The following is a 16772-nucleotide window of genomic DNA, read 5'->3' on the forward strand; positions in this document are numbered from 1 at the left end:
GTTTGGCTTTATCAAAGGAAGGTATAGGGTGGTTATAAGGAGTTAAAGAAATAGAGTCAGGATATAGTATGGTTACACCACCTCCTTTTCTTTTGGGTCGGTCAGCTCTGAGCATGTTGAAACCAGGGTGAGGACTTCAGTACCTTTGTTGTATGGTATAAGCCAGGTTTCTATGATTACTAATATGTCAGGTGAATGTAGTATCATCCAAGCATGTAATTCGGAAAATTTATTGCAAATACTGTTTACGTTTACTGAGATAAAATTAAGTTGATTGTGTGAAGTTGGAATATTAGGGATTGGGCTGGTATGAAATTAGCATCTGGGTTGGGGTAAATGTCACCGCAGAGTGGCAGAAATTTAAGGAATATACAGGAAGGAAATATTTAATTTTGGCCAAATTGTAAGTCTGTTTGATGTTAGCCAAGTACAGTGGTGATTAATGCAGTTCACGTTTGAAGAAGAAACTATGGTCATTGTGAAAAAGATGAGGATTGATGTGTAGAGAGTAGTGATGTTTGAAACTGGGGGAAGAAACAGTGCCTGTAAAAAGAGTGCAGCTGGAATGTGTACAAAATAAGATGACAAAGAGGAGAGGAGAGGAAAAAAGTATAAGGGTAAGGAGGGTAAGGAGAATCATGGTAGAATAAGGATTGGAACAATTATGAAGTGGATGACAAGACAGATGAGTAGTGACTGGTGTACTGAAAGATTTGGAATATGGTGGATAGGAAGAGGGATAATGGTGTGATATAAATGAGCCAAAGTCAATTAGAAGGTGAAGCAGAGAGAGTTGGGGGAATGATGGGACTTACAAGTTGGAGAGTATATTGCTGTATAGAGTGTATTAGTAAGTGTAGAGTATACTGGTATGCTGTTAGAAATTGAGGTGACTGGAGAGAAATATTGAGTTAGTAGGTGTTAGGAAGTCTATTGAAGTGTCTGTATTGAAAAGGAAAAGAGAGTATTAAGTTAATAGGAAGTGTGTGTGATAAAGTAAAGAGTTAAGTAGGATGAACTGAGGGAGGATGAGGTTAGAGCTAAAAGAAGAAGGGGTGTGGAATCATGAGGTTTAAATGTACAGGTCTTGAGGTGGGTGGGAAATGGAGATAGGGTAGGGGAGCAAAGTGAGCCTAAATGCAGCAAGGGTGATCATAGATATGGGCTAAAAAGAAAATCAATCAGTAATTAGATGCAGGACAGCTCTTGCAGTAGTTGAGGTTAGCAGAGATCAGAGAAGCTTATTTTTTCAAATATGAGTAGTTAGAGCAGCACCAAGACAGGGCAGTAATCACCTAAAGTGAGGAAAAGTTTCCACTGTTAGATTAAATATCGGCAGAATGGAAGAAGGCATTCGGAAGGTGTTATAGAAATAGGAGCAAGAGAAAGGAATTGTATTGGTAGCACAGTGGGGTTAGAGATGTGAGGAAGGGAAGTTTGAGTGCATTCAGGTGATGTATGAGGCTCTGCTACAATAGTAGCATGTGGTGTACATAGAAAATAAATTAACAGACATGCAATTTTTGCAGTAGCTGTTTTGTGACTGTGAACTCAGGGAGATGGGAACTTAGTGTGTGCCTGAGCTTCAGCTTGTAGCTGACCAGGAGAAGTAGGTAGTTCTCAGGTTAAGGTGCTGGCAGGTTGCAAGGCTTACAATATCTAGGAAAAGCAGGGGAGAGGAGAGAGATTAGTTAACAAAAACAGGAAATGGAGGCCATGAAAGACCATGGGTTAAAAGTTAAAAAGAAAGCGAGCAGTAACAGAGAATTGTAAACCTTTATACAGATAGAAAGTTTAGAAACCACAAAAACGAGCACCAGCAGCCAAATCCAAAGCAAACGGAGTTTAATAGATAACGTAAGCACCAAAACGCGTTCGGAGAGCCCAGTGTCTCTCCTTCCTCAGACAAATTTTAAAAACAGCTTGCAATCACATTTATACAATTTAAAATCAATTAAATAATCAAACAATTTTAGTTAATTACATTAAATCAATGACGAGCATATAAATATAACTTAACTACCACAATAAGTAAATAAGTAAATATTGCCACACTCTGTTCCTCATCTTTGCCTTAAAAAATTGTATGCATGTAAATGCATGTGAAATTGCGGGTGTCTACATACTAGGAAACTCGTAATTCATTCTTAAAATAAAGACATAAATATAAATATAAATATAAATATATGTAAAAACACCCATCCCCACACGCACACACACACACACACACTCACCCATACGCACAAAATAAGGAAAACCTTAAAATATTAAAATATTTAAAATAAACAATAGGAAATAATTGCTAACTGGTTATAAATGCAGAAAACACTTGCTTTTAACAAAACCATAAACTATGTTAAACAGTAAAACCCCATTAAATTAACATAAAAAACCTGAAGTAAAAGCAAGCATTCTTCTTAACATTATACACACACTGCAACTACTTAAATTCCACACATAAGGGAACTACCTTTTCAAAGATAACAGTTTTAAAACACAGGAGATGGAAACATACTCATTTAAACCTGGGTGCATATATGCACCAGTACGAATCTGCCAGGCCAATTCATTAATATCTAAATGGATTTGCCACGGACCTCCCTTGTTGTTTACCTTCACTTTCCCCAAGATCGTAAACTTAAAATGATGATCAGGGAATACACCAATGTGCCTAGCAAGGGCATTGTTAGAATCGTACCTTGAAATAGCATATGTGTGTTCATAAATGCGCTGCTTAAACTTCCTTTCAGTTTTCCCTATATAGAAAGCAGCGCATTTCTGACACAGGGCGAGGTAGACCACCCCACTAGTCTCACAGCTATATTTCCCTGTTATATGATATTCAACATTCCTAACAATAACTTTAGAATCTGTCAGAACATACTTACATTGATTACACGCCCCACACTTAGTCATTGCTAACGCTCGTTGACGAGCAGGACGTGAATGAAACTTGAGCATGCTTTTTAAATTACGCCCCTTTCTAAAAGTAATTTTCGGGGCCTCCCCCAATTGGTGGGACAAAACATCAATCAGTAATTAGATGCAGGACAGCTCTTGCAGTAGTTGAGGTTAGCAGAGATCAGAGAAGCTTATTTTTTCAAATATGAGTAGTTAGAGCAGCACCAAGACAGGGCAGTAATCACCTAATGTGAGGAAAATTTTCCACTGTTAGGTTAAATATTGGCAGAATGGAAGAAGGCATTCGGAAGGTGTTATAGAAATAGGAGCAAGAGAAAGGAATTGTATTGGTAGTACAGTGGGGTTAGAGATGTGAGGAAGGGAAGTTTGAGTGCATTCAGGTGATGTATGAGGCTCTGCTACAATAGTAGCATGTGGTGTACATAGAAAATAAATTAACAGACATACAATTTTTGCAGTAGCTGTTTTGTGACTGTGAACTCAGGGAGATGGGAACTTAGTGTGTGCCTGAGCTTCAGCTTGTAGCTGACCAGGAGAAGTAGGTAGTTCTCAGGTTAAGGTGCTGGCAGGTTGCAAGGCTTACAATATCTAGGAAAAGCAGGGTAGAGGAGAGAGATTAGTTAACAAAAACAGGAAATGGAGGCCATGAAAGACCATGGGTTAAAAGTTAGAAAGAAAGCGAGCAGTAACAGAGAATTGTAAACCTTTATACAGACAGAAAGTTTAGAAACCACAAAAACGAGCACCAGCAGCCAAATCCAAAGCAAACGGAGTTTAATAGATAACGTAAGCACCAAAACGCTGCTCGAGAGCCCAGTGTCTCTCCTTCCTCAGACAAATTTTAAAAACAGCTTGCAATCACATTTATACAATTTAAAATCAATTAAATAATCAAAAATTTTAGTTAATTACATTAAATCAATGAAGAGCATATAAATATAACTTAACTACCACAATAAGTAAATAAGTAAATATTGCCACACTCTGTTCCTCATCTTTGCCTTAAAAAATTGTATGCATGTAAATGCATGTGAAATTGCGGGTGTCTACATACTAGGAAACTCGTAATTCATTCTTAAAATAAAGACATAAATATAAATATAAATATAAATATATGTAAAAACACCCACCCCCACACGCACACACACACACACACACACACACACACACACACACACACACACACACACACACTCACACTCACCCATACGCACAAAATAAAGAAAACCTTAAAATATTAAAATATTTAAAATAAACAATAGGAAATAATTGCTAACTGGTTATAAATGCAGAAAACACTTGCTTTTAACAAAACCATAAACTATGTTAAACAGTAAAACCCCATTAAATTAACATAAAAAACCTGAAGTAAAAGCAAGCGTTCTTCTTAACATTATACACACACTGCAACTATTTAAATTCCACACATAAGGGAACTACCTTTTCAAAGATAACAGTTTTAAAACACAGGAGATGGAAACATACTCATTTAAACCTGGGTGCATATATGCACCAGTACGAATCTGCCAGGCCAATTCATTAATATCTAAATGGATTTGCCACGGACCTCCCTTGTTGTTTACCTTCACTTTCCCCGAGATCGTAAACTTAAAATGATGATCAGGGAATGCACCAATGTGTCTAGCAAGGGCATTGTTAGAATCGTACCTTGAAATAGCATATGTGTGTTCATAAATGCGTTGTTTAAACTTCCTTTCAGTTTTCCCTATATAGAAAGCAGCGCATTTCTGACACAGGGCCAGGTAGACCACCCCACTAGTCTCACAGCTATATTTCCCTGTTATATGATATTCAACATTCCTAACAATAACTTTAGAATCTGTCAGAACATACTTACATTGATTACACGCCCCATACTTAGTCATTGCTAACGCTCGTTGACGAGCAGGACGTGAATGAAACTCGAGCATGCTTTTTAAATTACGCCCCTTTCTAAAAGTAATTTTCGGGGCCTCCCCCAATTGGTGGGACAAAACATCAATCAGTAATTAGATGCAGGACAGCTCTTGCAGTAGTTGAGGTTAGCAGAGATCAGAGAAGCTTATTTTTTCAAATATGAGTAGTTAGAGCAGCACCAAGACAGGGCAGTAATCACCTAATGTGAGGAAAAGTTTCCACTGTTAGGTTAAATATCGGCAGAATGGAAGAAGGCATTCGGAAGGTGTTATAGAAATAGGAGCAAGAGAAAGGAATTGTATTGGTAGTACAGTGGGGTTAGAGATGTGAGGAAGGGAAGTTTGAGTCCATTCAGGTGATGTATGAGGCTCTGCTACAATAGTAGCATGTGGTGTACATAGAAAATAAATTAACAGACATGCAATTTTTGCAGTAGCTGTTTTGTGACTGTGAACTCAGGGAGATGGGAACTTAGTGTGTGCCTGAGCTTCAGCTTGTAGCTGACCAGGAGAAGTAGGTAGTTCTCAGGTTAAGGTGCTGGCAGGTTGCAAGGCTTACAATATCTAGGAAAAGCAGGGGAGAGGAGAGAGATTAGTTAACAAAAACAGGAAATGGAGGCCATGAAAGACCATGGGTTAAAAGTTAGAAAGAAAGCGAGCAGTAACAGAATTGTAAACCTTTATACAGACAGAAAGTTTAGAAACCACAAAAACGAGCACCAGCAGCCAAATCCAAAGCAAACAGAGTTTAATAGATAACGTAAGCACCAAAACGCGTTCGGAGAGCCCAGTGTCTCTCCTTCCTCAGATAAATTTTAAAAACAGCTTGCAATCACATTTATACAATTTAAAATCAATTAAATAATCAAACAATTTTAGTTAATTCCATTAAATCAATGACGAGTATATAAATATAACTTAACTACCACAATAAGTAAATAAGTAAATATTGCCACACTCTGTTCCTCATCTTTGCCTTAAAAAATTGTATGCATGTAAATGCATGTGAAATTGCGGGTGTCTACATACTAGGAAATTCGTAATTCATTCTTAAAATAAAGACATAAATATAAATATAAATATATGTAAAAACACCCACCCCCACACGCACACACACACACACACACACACACTCACCCATACGCACAAAATAAGGAAAACCTTAAAATATTAAAATATTTAAAATAAACAATAGGAAATAATTGCTAACTGGTTATAAATGCAGAAAACACTTGCTTTTAACAAAACCATAAACTATGTTAAACAGTAAAACCCCATTAAATTAACATAAAAAACCTGAAGTAAAAGCAAGCGTTCTTCTTAACATTATACACACACTGCAACTACTTAAATTCCACACATAAGGGAACTACCTTTTCAAAGATAACAGTTTTAAAACACAGGAGATGGAAACATACTCATTTAAACCTGGGTGCATATATGCACCAGTACGAATCTGCCAGGCCAATTCATTAATATCTAAATGGATTTGCCACAGACCTCCCTTGTTGTTTACCTTCACTTTCCCCAAGATCGTAAACTTAAAATGATGATCAGGGAATGCACCAATGTGCCTAGCAAGGGCATTGTTAGAATCGTACCTTGAAATGGCATATGTGTGTTCATAAATGCGCTGCTTAAACTTCCTTTCAGTTTTCTCTATATATAAAGCAGCGCATTTCTGACACAGGGCCAGGTAGACCACCCCACTAGTTTCACAGCTATATTTCCCTGTTATATGATATTCAACATTCCTAACAATAACTTTAGAATCTGTCAGAACATACTTACATTGATTACACGCCCCACACTTAGTCATTGCTAACGCTCGTTGACGAGCAGGACGTGAATGAAACTCGAGCATGCTTTTTAAATTACGCCCCTTTCTAAAAGTAATTTTCGGGGCCTCCCCCAATTGGTGGGACAAAACATCAATCAGTAATTAGATGCAGGACAGCTCTTGCAGTAGTTGAGGTTAGCAGAGATCAGAGAAGCTTATTTTTTCAAATATGAGTAGTTAGAGCAGCACCAAGACAGGGCAGTAATCACCTAATGTGAGGAAAAGTTTCCACTGTTAGGTTAAATATCGGCAGAATGGAAGAAGGCATTCGGAAGGTGTTATAGAAATAGGAGCAAGAGAAAGGAATTGTATTGGTAGTACAGTGGGGTTAGAGATGTGAGGAAGGGAAGTTTGAGTGCATTCAGGTGATGTATGAGGCTCTGCTACAATAGTAGCATGTGGTGTACATAGAAAATAAATTAACAGACATACCATTTTTGCAGTAGCTGTTTTGTGACTGTGAACTCAGGGAGATGGGAACTTAGTGTGTGCCTGAGCTTCAGCTTGTAGCTGACCAGGAGAAGTAGGTAGTTCTCAGGTTAAGGTGCTGGCAGGTTGCAAGGCATATAATATCTAGAAAAAGCAGGGGAGAGGAGAGAGATTAGTTAACAAAAACAGGAAATGGAGGCCATGAAAGACCATGGGTTAAAAGTTAGAAAGAAAGCAAGCAGTAACAGAGAATTGTAAACCTTTATACAGACAGAAACGTTGTTAGCACAGTAGTGACTGCATATACTGGAAATATCAAATGTTTAGAGTGGAGGAAACAGAAAGAAGGGAAAGGTAGTTAGCAATAGATAATAATAAGAGTAGAGTCTGAATAATAAAGGAGAGAAAGGAGGTTAGTTTTGTGTTACAGAGAGGAAAATAGTGCAGGAATAATAAGCAATGCAGCTATTTCAGTAATACTAAGCTTATGCCACTTTAAAACATTGATGTTACAGTGGTGTATAACAAGTGCGAGCAGTTACATCAGGATGTTTGCTTCATGGTCTGTATTATAAAGAGAAAAATTAAGGACCAAACATACTTGAAAGCTCAGGATTAATGAATGGGTACTCTTGCAAACTGAAGAATAACTACCTTTTCTAACATATGATACTTCACATTACATCAGTAAAAAAACAACAGACCTAACAGTTGATATCTGTATGCTATCATGTAAAATGCATGCAGTTACTTTTAAATGTTTAATCTTATGTATATAGAGCAAGTCAATGCACACTTCTCTAGTGTAGGCAATATTTATATTTTCAAGTAATCTAGTAATCTGTAGTTAACTAAGAATGACAGGTTAATAGTACCACAGTGAAATTTTAGAGTGAGGTTGCATGAGTGTTTAGATCCAAATTTTAAAGAAAAACATTAGAAATTGTATTCTTTTGCATTGTATTGTTTTACACTGTGTTGCATTATATTATATATCCTATCAGATCTTCTTTTAATCTATTCTCTACCCTTCTTCATATTACTAATTATACCTTTTTAATAAATCTCTGCTTACACTCCCCACTTTTCCTTTTTACATTTTTACTCTACTAAGGGTGTATAGCAGGTATCTGCCAAAAGTGTATTGGTGTCGTTAAACTCTATATACATTGTAACTGCATTATTTTTTGTTAATTCTGTTAATAATGTTAATTCCTTTCATTTTATATGTGCTGTTTAATCTGTTGATTGCAATCTTCTGTTTTTGTATTTTGTATTCTTGTCAGTTTTTTCTTGGGGCTTTCCCCCAAGGCCTCCACTGAAAATGGGCTGATAGCCCAGTCAGACTATCCTGGTAAACAAATGTAAATAATACTAATAAATAAATAAAGTGTACTGATTTGCATTGCATTGTATTGTATTCCTGCCTTTCTGAACTAGTATAGTCCATTTTTCAGGTTATTGCTGAATTCAGGACTGTGTTACAAGTTTCTGTGTTGCCCATACCTTACTTGGATAGAAGGAAGTTTCTCTGTTCACCTGTGAGAGAGGGGAGCTTTGAGCAGCTTATCTTTCCCTGGAGGAGTGGTTTCAGCCCAGAAGTTAGTAGTTTAGTGGCCATTTTGGGCTAATTTCTATCTCTTTCATTTCCCCTACTATAAAAACTGCATTTGTGAGTTTTTGCGTGCCGTGCAGTACCGGTTAGCTAGGGTTAAACTATTCCCAGCTCCACGAAGTCTACTCTTCAATTTTTCCCTTGGAACTAGACAAACTTTCAACTTAAGCACTCAAACCATTAATTTCACACGTCAGCACTTGCTCAAAACTCATAGCAAGCACAAATTAACTGTAGCACTAGACCCCCCCCCCCCTATACTGTCCAGAAGGATAAGGCTCTCTATTCGTCCCTACCAGTCAATCAATAAAACAGCTCACTTTACCTATTTAGGCATGTCCAAAGGGCAGTTTTAGGTGTACTCTCTAGTCCAACTGGTGAATCTGGGCATTTTGAGGCAATGTTACAACTGCCTCATGTACACAGACAACCCTCTCCTCCTACCACTAAACACTAATATATGCAAGAGATATAATTATACAGCCATACTGGAGGCAAAGCTCTCATAACCCAAGACTGGAACTGACCATCAAGAGGAGAAAGATAATACTTGCAACACACCACCAGTCTCACATAGACCTACTAAACCAACACCGGCAAATAACACACATAAATACACAAAAACATATTCGGAGGCTCTAAATAAAAATCTGCAAAAGAAACAGAGACCTCCAAAGCAGATACCCAAGCAACCTCCACATCCCATCACAAACCATGAAACACATACTTCACATAATCAGTGTGCCATGCAATCACAGTCCTTAAGGCAAAATAACATATGCAACACACTAGTGATAGGCGACTCTATAGTCAGGCACACTGATGTCCCAATAACTAGGCTGATCAAGGAGAAGGTTACAGTTAGCTGCCTGTTGGGTGCCAGGATCAGCCACATAACACAAGCACTCAGGTCACTCCAGAACAAGTACAAATATGACTCTGTCATTGTCCATGTTGGTGAGAATGATCTGACGTACCTCCAATGAAAAGAGACTTGGAAGAGCTCTCTGATCACGTTTCCCAAGCCTGTATGACCCTGACCCTGAGTAGCATCCTGCCCTCACCAAGAAAGATGTCACAGTATAAAGAAAATAATTATCAATTTCAACAACTGGCTAAGTTTCTGGTGTCATTCAAAGGGGATCCAGTATCTGTCCACCTGGGATGACATGCTCGACAAGCCACGTTGCTTCACAAGAGAAGGTTTGCACCTGTCACCCTTAGGCTTTTGAATACTGGCCAAGGCTTTTGCCACCCCTATAGTGCCTTTTTTAGGCAAGGCTCAAAAGACAAACCCACCACTGTAAATAGCACAAGTAACCAAAACTAAGGGTAATGCTACTCAATGCCAGACATCTAAACCTCAAAATGCATGAAAATGCATGCACTCGAGGCACTCCTCAGTATGGAGAACATTGATAACTGTGCAGTAACAGAAACCTGGTTTAAGGCTCCAGAGAGCACCCCAGCAATACCAGGCTATAACTTATACCATACTTTTCGGCCACAGAACCTGGACCGAAACACAAAAGGTGGGGGTGTATCCATATTCATCAAGGATACCCACACCACCAGGTTAGTGGCGCAGCACAATGCCACAGAGATCATCCATGTGCAACTAAAAACAGGCAAAACTGCAATTCAAATTGTAGCTTGCTACAGATCACCCGCCATGACCTAGGACCCCCATTATGTGTTTCTGGAGACACTGGAAAATATGAAGGTCCTACCAAATGCCCTAATATTGGGTGATTTCAATTACCCAAACATTATCTGGGAGAACTATTCAAGTACTAACTCCCTTGCCCACCGCTTCCTAGAATTTATAAACTCAAATGCCTTGGATCAACTCGTCAACACCCCCACCAGAGGTGACAACATATTGGACCTGGTCATCACCAACATGGGCGACCAGTGTTCTACACCAGAGGTCAACCCCTCGCTGGTTAGATCAGACCATAGACTAATCACTCTGGATATCCACATGCTGCCCCTACCCCCAATCAAGGAAACCACCGTGAAAAACTTTTCAAAAGCAAAATTCACGTTACTTAAGACAGAGGTGGAAAGGTTCACAGTCCCCATGCTAAAGGACAACACTGTCCAAGCTGCTGAATCCCTTACAAAGACACTCTATGAGCACCTGCAAGAATGCATGGATTGTGCTATCCCAAGCAAAACCAAGACTCACTCCTCCAAGAAAAGGAAACCAGTCTGGTGGACCACTGCCATAAATAAGCTATACAACAGAAGGAGGAAACTAGTACAGAAAAGAGGAAAATCCCAAGAAGGAAAGAAATCCCTGATCAGTATCAGCAAGAAACTATGATCCCTCATAAAATCATCCAAGGCTAGCTTCGAAAGAAAAATTGCCAAGGACTCTAAAGATAACCACAAAGCGTTCTTTGCTATGTCAAGAACCTAAGTGGAAACTCTCAGATCTGCTCTGAGTTAGTGCAGAATAGCACAAAATACACTGAACCGACTGATATTGCCAACATTCTGGCAGACAGGTTTAGTGCAAACTTCACCCCCCTCTCACCCCCTAAAGGACCCATAATCATACCAGAAGAATGTAGAGCCCCGGCAATCACTGACACACAAGTTAAAGCAGCCCTATCCAAAGCCAAAAACACAGCTTCAATGGGACCGGACAGAGTCCCAGGCTGTGTCTTACATGAACTCCAAAATGAACTAACCCCTCACCTAAACACACTGTTCAAACTCAGCCTCTCTACAGGCTATGTACCCATAGAGTGGCACACAGCAACAGTTATCCTACTCCACAAAGGTGGAGCCACAACAGACCCCAGGAACTATCGCCCTATAAGCCTGACTAGCCTGATCTGCAAGCTATGGAGCATATCATCATGGAACACATTAACAGAGACATTGGGAACCTCCAAACATTGGACCCTACCCGGTTTGGCTTTGTTAAGAGCAGATCATGCCTCCTAAACCTGGTGGACCTCTTTAAGACAGTTACCAAGGCATTAGACGAAGGAAAGAAGGTCCACACAGCCTACCTAGACATTGCAAAGGCTTTCAACACCATTCCCCATTCTGGTATTATAGACAAGCTCACCAGCCTAAACATAAATCCCTATGTCATGAGAATGGTTGCCAATTGGCTCACAGATAGAACCCACACGGTGAGAGTTGCAGTCTCTAGGTCCGACTCTAAACCGGTTACAAGTGGCATCCCCCAGGGTTCAGTCCTGGGACCCGTCCTGTTCGGTATATACTTCTCAGAGGTACAGGCAAGCACAGTAGGACTATGGCTGACCAAGTTCACAGATGACTCCAAACTGGGGGCTATAATTGACTCTCCGGCTGATACAGACATCCTCCAGTAGGGTCTCACTGAGACGGATACCTGGTGTCAAAATCATGGCCTCAAGCTAAATGCCAAAAAGTGCATAGTCATCCCCTTTGGAAAAACAAAGTACCCGCGAACTACAACATAATACAGAAAATGAAATAAGGGATCTGGGGACCCAAGTAGATAGTAATCTCTCCTTTGATAATCATATTGCCAAGGTGGTTAGAAAATCCTTCTATGTGGCCCACATAATCACAAAAGGGTTTGCATTTAGAATAAAAGAGGTTATTGTGCCCCTCTACTCATCACTCATCAGACCCATCATAGAGTACAATGCCCCATTTGGGGCATACCTTACAAGACACCTGCAACAGCTGGAAAGACCACAGAAGTACCTCACCAAGAGGATTACTGGCCTCAAACAGATGCCCTATGCACCCCGACTGAAGAAACTCCAACTGTAATCGGTCGCATACCGCCCACTCAGAGGTGATTTCTGCCTGACATACAAGGCCATGTCCAACCCAGAATTGTTGGGCATGCTCCACCTAAAACAAAAAACAAATCCCCGAGAGCCACATGCTCTAGGGATCTAAACCTCACCATAATGATAAATAGGACTTGCTGGAGGGATAGATTCCTGTCCCAGAGACTTCCCATGCTTTGGAACAGGATTCCAATCTACATTAGGCAGAGCCCCTCATTAACACTCTTCAAGAGAAACCTTGACGAGTGGATGGGAAACAGAAAATTTACGCCGGGGATCACTGCAGTGGCTCTGCTGGACAGAGGCACAGGGAACTAATGGCTCTGCTGGATAGAGGCACATGGAACTAATCTAAGGGGGTGGTGAAAGCCAACACATTTTGGCTAGGCTTACATATGCCCTCATGCAGATAGCCTAGTACTTACCTATGAACCTATTAACCTATGAACCTATTGTGTTCATTGCATTGCACTTTATTGCATTGTATTGCATTGTGTTGTATTGTCTTGCATTATATTGTATTGTGTTGCATTGTATTGTACTGTGTGGTACTGTATTGCATGACATCTTGTAAGACTTTTTAACTGTGAAGATTTTCTCCCCAAGCCTCCACTGAAAAGGCACCTGTCATGGCCAAGTCTGATTTTTCCAGTAAAGAACTGCTAATAAATACATAAAATATGTAATATTGCTTTTATGAACATTTCTTTTAATGGTAAAAAAAATATTGCAGGTTCTTCTGCTACAATACTATTTCTTGAGATGTCTAAGACTCTGTATACAAAAGTATACACAGATGCAAAGTGTATAACAGCTATAATTATCAATATCCAGGGAATTATGGCTAAAAAAAAAACACGTCAAACCTTGACTTTAAAGAAAATCAAAGGAATGCTCTTCTGGCTAAAGTTGTGATGGGGTTGGAGGGATTACATTCTAGATCATTGGATTCCACATTTTTTGTCAAAGTTGACACATTGAAGACCACAACGCTCTGGACAACATAGAATTAAGGGTCACAGAGGCACACAAACGTCTTCATTATGAAATGGTCACAATTCCAGACAGGAGATGCATTGCCCCTGAATGTATTAAAATGAAATGATTTTCAGGCAGACTTCATAACAGTGCTAGTATACAATGTTTGCAAGTATTACATAAACATCTATTCAAACATTGCCACCTGGCTGTATGAATCTTGGCTCTAGATGATTGCCACTGTTGTCACAATAACATAATAAAATATTGTATTTGATATCAACATTTGGTATATAACAATCTAGACATGGGGCATCGTACTTGCTCAACTTAAAAAAGTTTTGCTTTACAGCTCGTGTATGAGCTTCAATCTGTGAAAGGATCTGTCTGTGTGGCTTTTCTTCAGGTACTCTGTGTTTTAATGCTTAACAATTTTCATATAATAAAAAAAATCCCTTTTCCATGTAGAATATTATTTCTTTCTACAAAATACACTTATTGTAGCTAGAATGTACCATTTCTTTGGCACAGCACAATTGTGACATGCCATTACATGCTTATAGTTTGTAGCATACACAACATCTATAATCCATGGGTAAATGACCTTTCAACAGATGGTATTGCCTGGAATTGAATTTCCCTGGCCCTTATAACCCAAATCGACAAGTCTTGGAAAATGCTTATATTAAGTTGATCTTTTGTGAAATCACAGTGGTGAATCTGAAGCCTTAACAAGACTGAGTGAATGTCCAGATATTATTATAAAACAAGCAGATAAGGGTGGGGGGATTGTTGTTTTGGATAAACGTTTCTATTTAAACAGTGTGGCAAGTTTTTTAAATGATGTAAATACTTTTTAAAAAGTTGATTATGTGTTTGTCAAAAATATACACAAGGTTAACAGTTTAGTTTATGAACTGCAGATACTTAATGACATTAATTTGGATCTGTTCAATTATTTTATTTTTGCACATCCTATAATTCCTTGTTTGTATGGTTTCCAGAAGATCAATAAAAACGGAATAACCCACCTCTGAGACCGACTGTCTCAGGAAGGGTCACAGAACCTCTTTCTCTCTAATTAGAGTAAGATTAGGAGTTTTATTAAAGAAACAGGTGATTTTTGGATAAATGTTCTAGTTTGGTATAATATGAATGCTATAACTGAGTTTTATTTTGTTACCTTGAATATTACATCACTTTTTACAGTGACATCAAATATGTATGGTATAGACTCTATTAGAGTTTTTTTGACTAGTGAGAATAGTATGAATGGAAGAGAAATTGAAATTGTTTGTTCATTACTTGATGCTGTATTAAGCAGTAATGTTTTTCTGTTTGAGGGTGATTACTTCTATCAAATTTTGGGGGTAGCTATGGGAACATCAGTAGCAAACACCTATGCCAACCTTGCCTTAAATAATTGGGAAATGCAGTTTATTTTTAATAATCAAAATATACTTGCATTGTTTGTACCCTTCTATGCTCGTTTTGTGGACAATATTTTGTTTGATTTGGACTGATGACAAAAATGGCTTATTGAAATTTGTTGAATATTTGAATGCATCAACACCTTTTCTGAAGTTTAAATTTAATTTTTCTAAAGAACGTATTGTATTTTTGGATATTTGTGTAATTAAAAGGGATAATTATATTCAAACAAAAGTCCGCAAAAAAGATGTCCAAGCCAATAGATTTTTGCACAGGTCAATTATGCACCCCACCCCCATGTCTTTAAAGGGATTGTTAGAAGTCAATATTTTCGGATGAGTAAATTGAACACTGACAACATTAAGTATAATGAACAGGTCCAAGATTTATATGAGGACTTCAGATCTAGAAGTTATAATGGGCATATGTTAAATGAGACAAAATCCTATGTTGATGGTCAATGAAATGCCCTTGCTAAACCTTATTTCCGTAATAATGATTCTATGGAGCCACAGAGCCATCTTTGAATAGTAGAAAGAGAAAAAAATAGGGATTTTAATAAAATGACAAACTTAAGTACCTATAACGTAAGGACTAGTGGGGTTAAAAGTATAATAGTGAGTGACTGGCCTGTACTTAGGGCACATCCTGAATTATATAAGATATCGTTACTCTGAATTTCACTTATAGAAAGGCAAAGAACTTGAGACAACAGTTGTGCTATAAGAAAATCAATGATCAAAAAACATCTGTTAAAGTTACTAAGAAGGGTACCTTCCCTTGTTTTAATTGTGTTAATTATAAATATACTACTAGTGACAATGTCTTTGCATATCCGGTCATGTATAGGGATTTTAAGATTAACTGTTTTGCAATTTGTACTACACAATATGTAGTGTATTTAGCTACCTGTGAAAAATGTATGTCCTTCTATATAGGAAAATGTAGTAGGAGATTAAAAGATAGGATAACAGAACATTTATCTGATATTAGACATAAGGTCCTCACAAATGTCCTGTATAAACATTAATTGGATCAAGGTTTAGATCATATGTTTAGGTTTAAAGTGGTACAAGTTATTTATCCAACTAAAAGAGGGGGTGACCTTAATAACAAATTGATAATAGCAGAATATGAATGGATAATGCATACTAATGCTGATAAACAGCCAGGGCTTAATGCTGCTCTTAGCATTAAGCCAGTTTTGAAACAGAAACAGATGCAATTGTAGCTCATGTGTATAAAAACATTTTTTAATATAAGTGTAATAAATATGTTTATAATTTTCTTTATTTTTATAGTTTATATATATATATATATATATATATATATATATATATATATATATATGTTTTGTGGTATATTCTGGTATATTTATACATTTTTTTACTTTACTTCTTTAATTTGCTTAAATATGCTTTAATTGGTCTAAATTGTTTAATTGGCTGTGTCTGTTTTACTATATAAAGTGATTTACTGTTCTTAGTTTTTGTATCACACTGAGGAAGGGTTTTCCACCTGAAAGCTTTGTGTTGTGCAATAAATTTGTTCTTCGGACTTTCGCAGTGCGCTCTTTTTCTACATTTTGGCTACTGTTTTAGTGGACTGTGTTTACATGTTCCCTTTCTTTTTTGGGACTTTTGCAAGCCACAAAAGCCATGCTGTCATAAGTGGCCACATACAGTCCTCTGCCAAATGAAAGCGAAAGCGCTCATTTCTTGTTACTGAATAAAAGTTTTTGCAGTTTTTAAACGATTGTCAATGGACTTCATTTGGGACTAGCTGTATCCTGTGTTTTGCTGACGGATTCGTGGTGGATGCTTTTACATTTT

General features: G+C 38.0%; 1 protein-coding gene across 1 annotated transcript in view; it reads right to left on the reverse strand.

Annotated features, from left to right (window-relative positions):
- KY (kyphoscoliosis peptidase) overlaps positions 1 to 16772 on the reverse strand; it is a 538508-nt gene that overhangs the window by 16531 nt on the left and 505205 nt on the right. The window lies entirely within an intron of this gene.

This window comes from Protopterus annectens, chromosome 6.part0 (genome assembly GCF_019279795.1).
Source record: "Protopterus annectens isolate FY-2018-M chromosome 6.part0, PAN1.0, whole genome shotgun sequence".
NCBI lineage: Eukaryota > Metazoa > Chordata > Ceratodontiformes > Protopteridae > Protopterus > Protopterus annectens.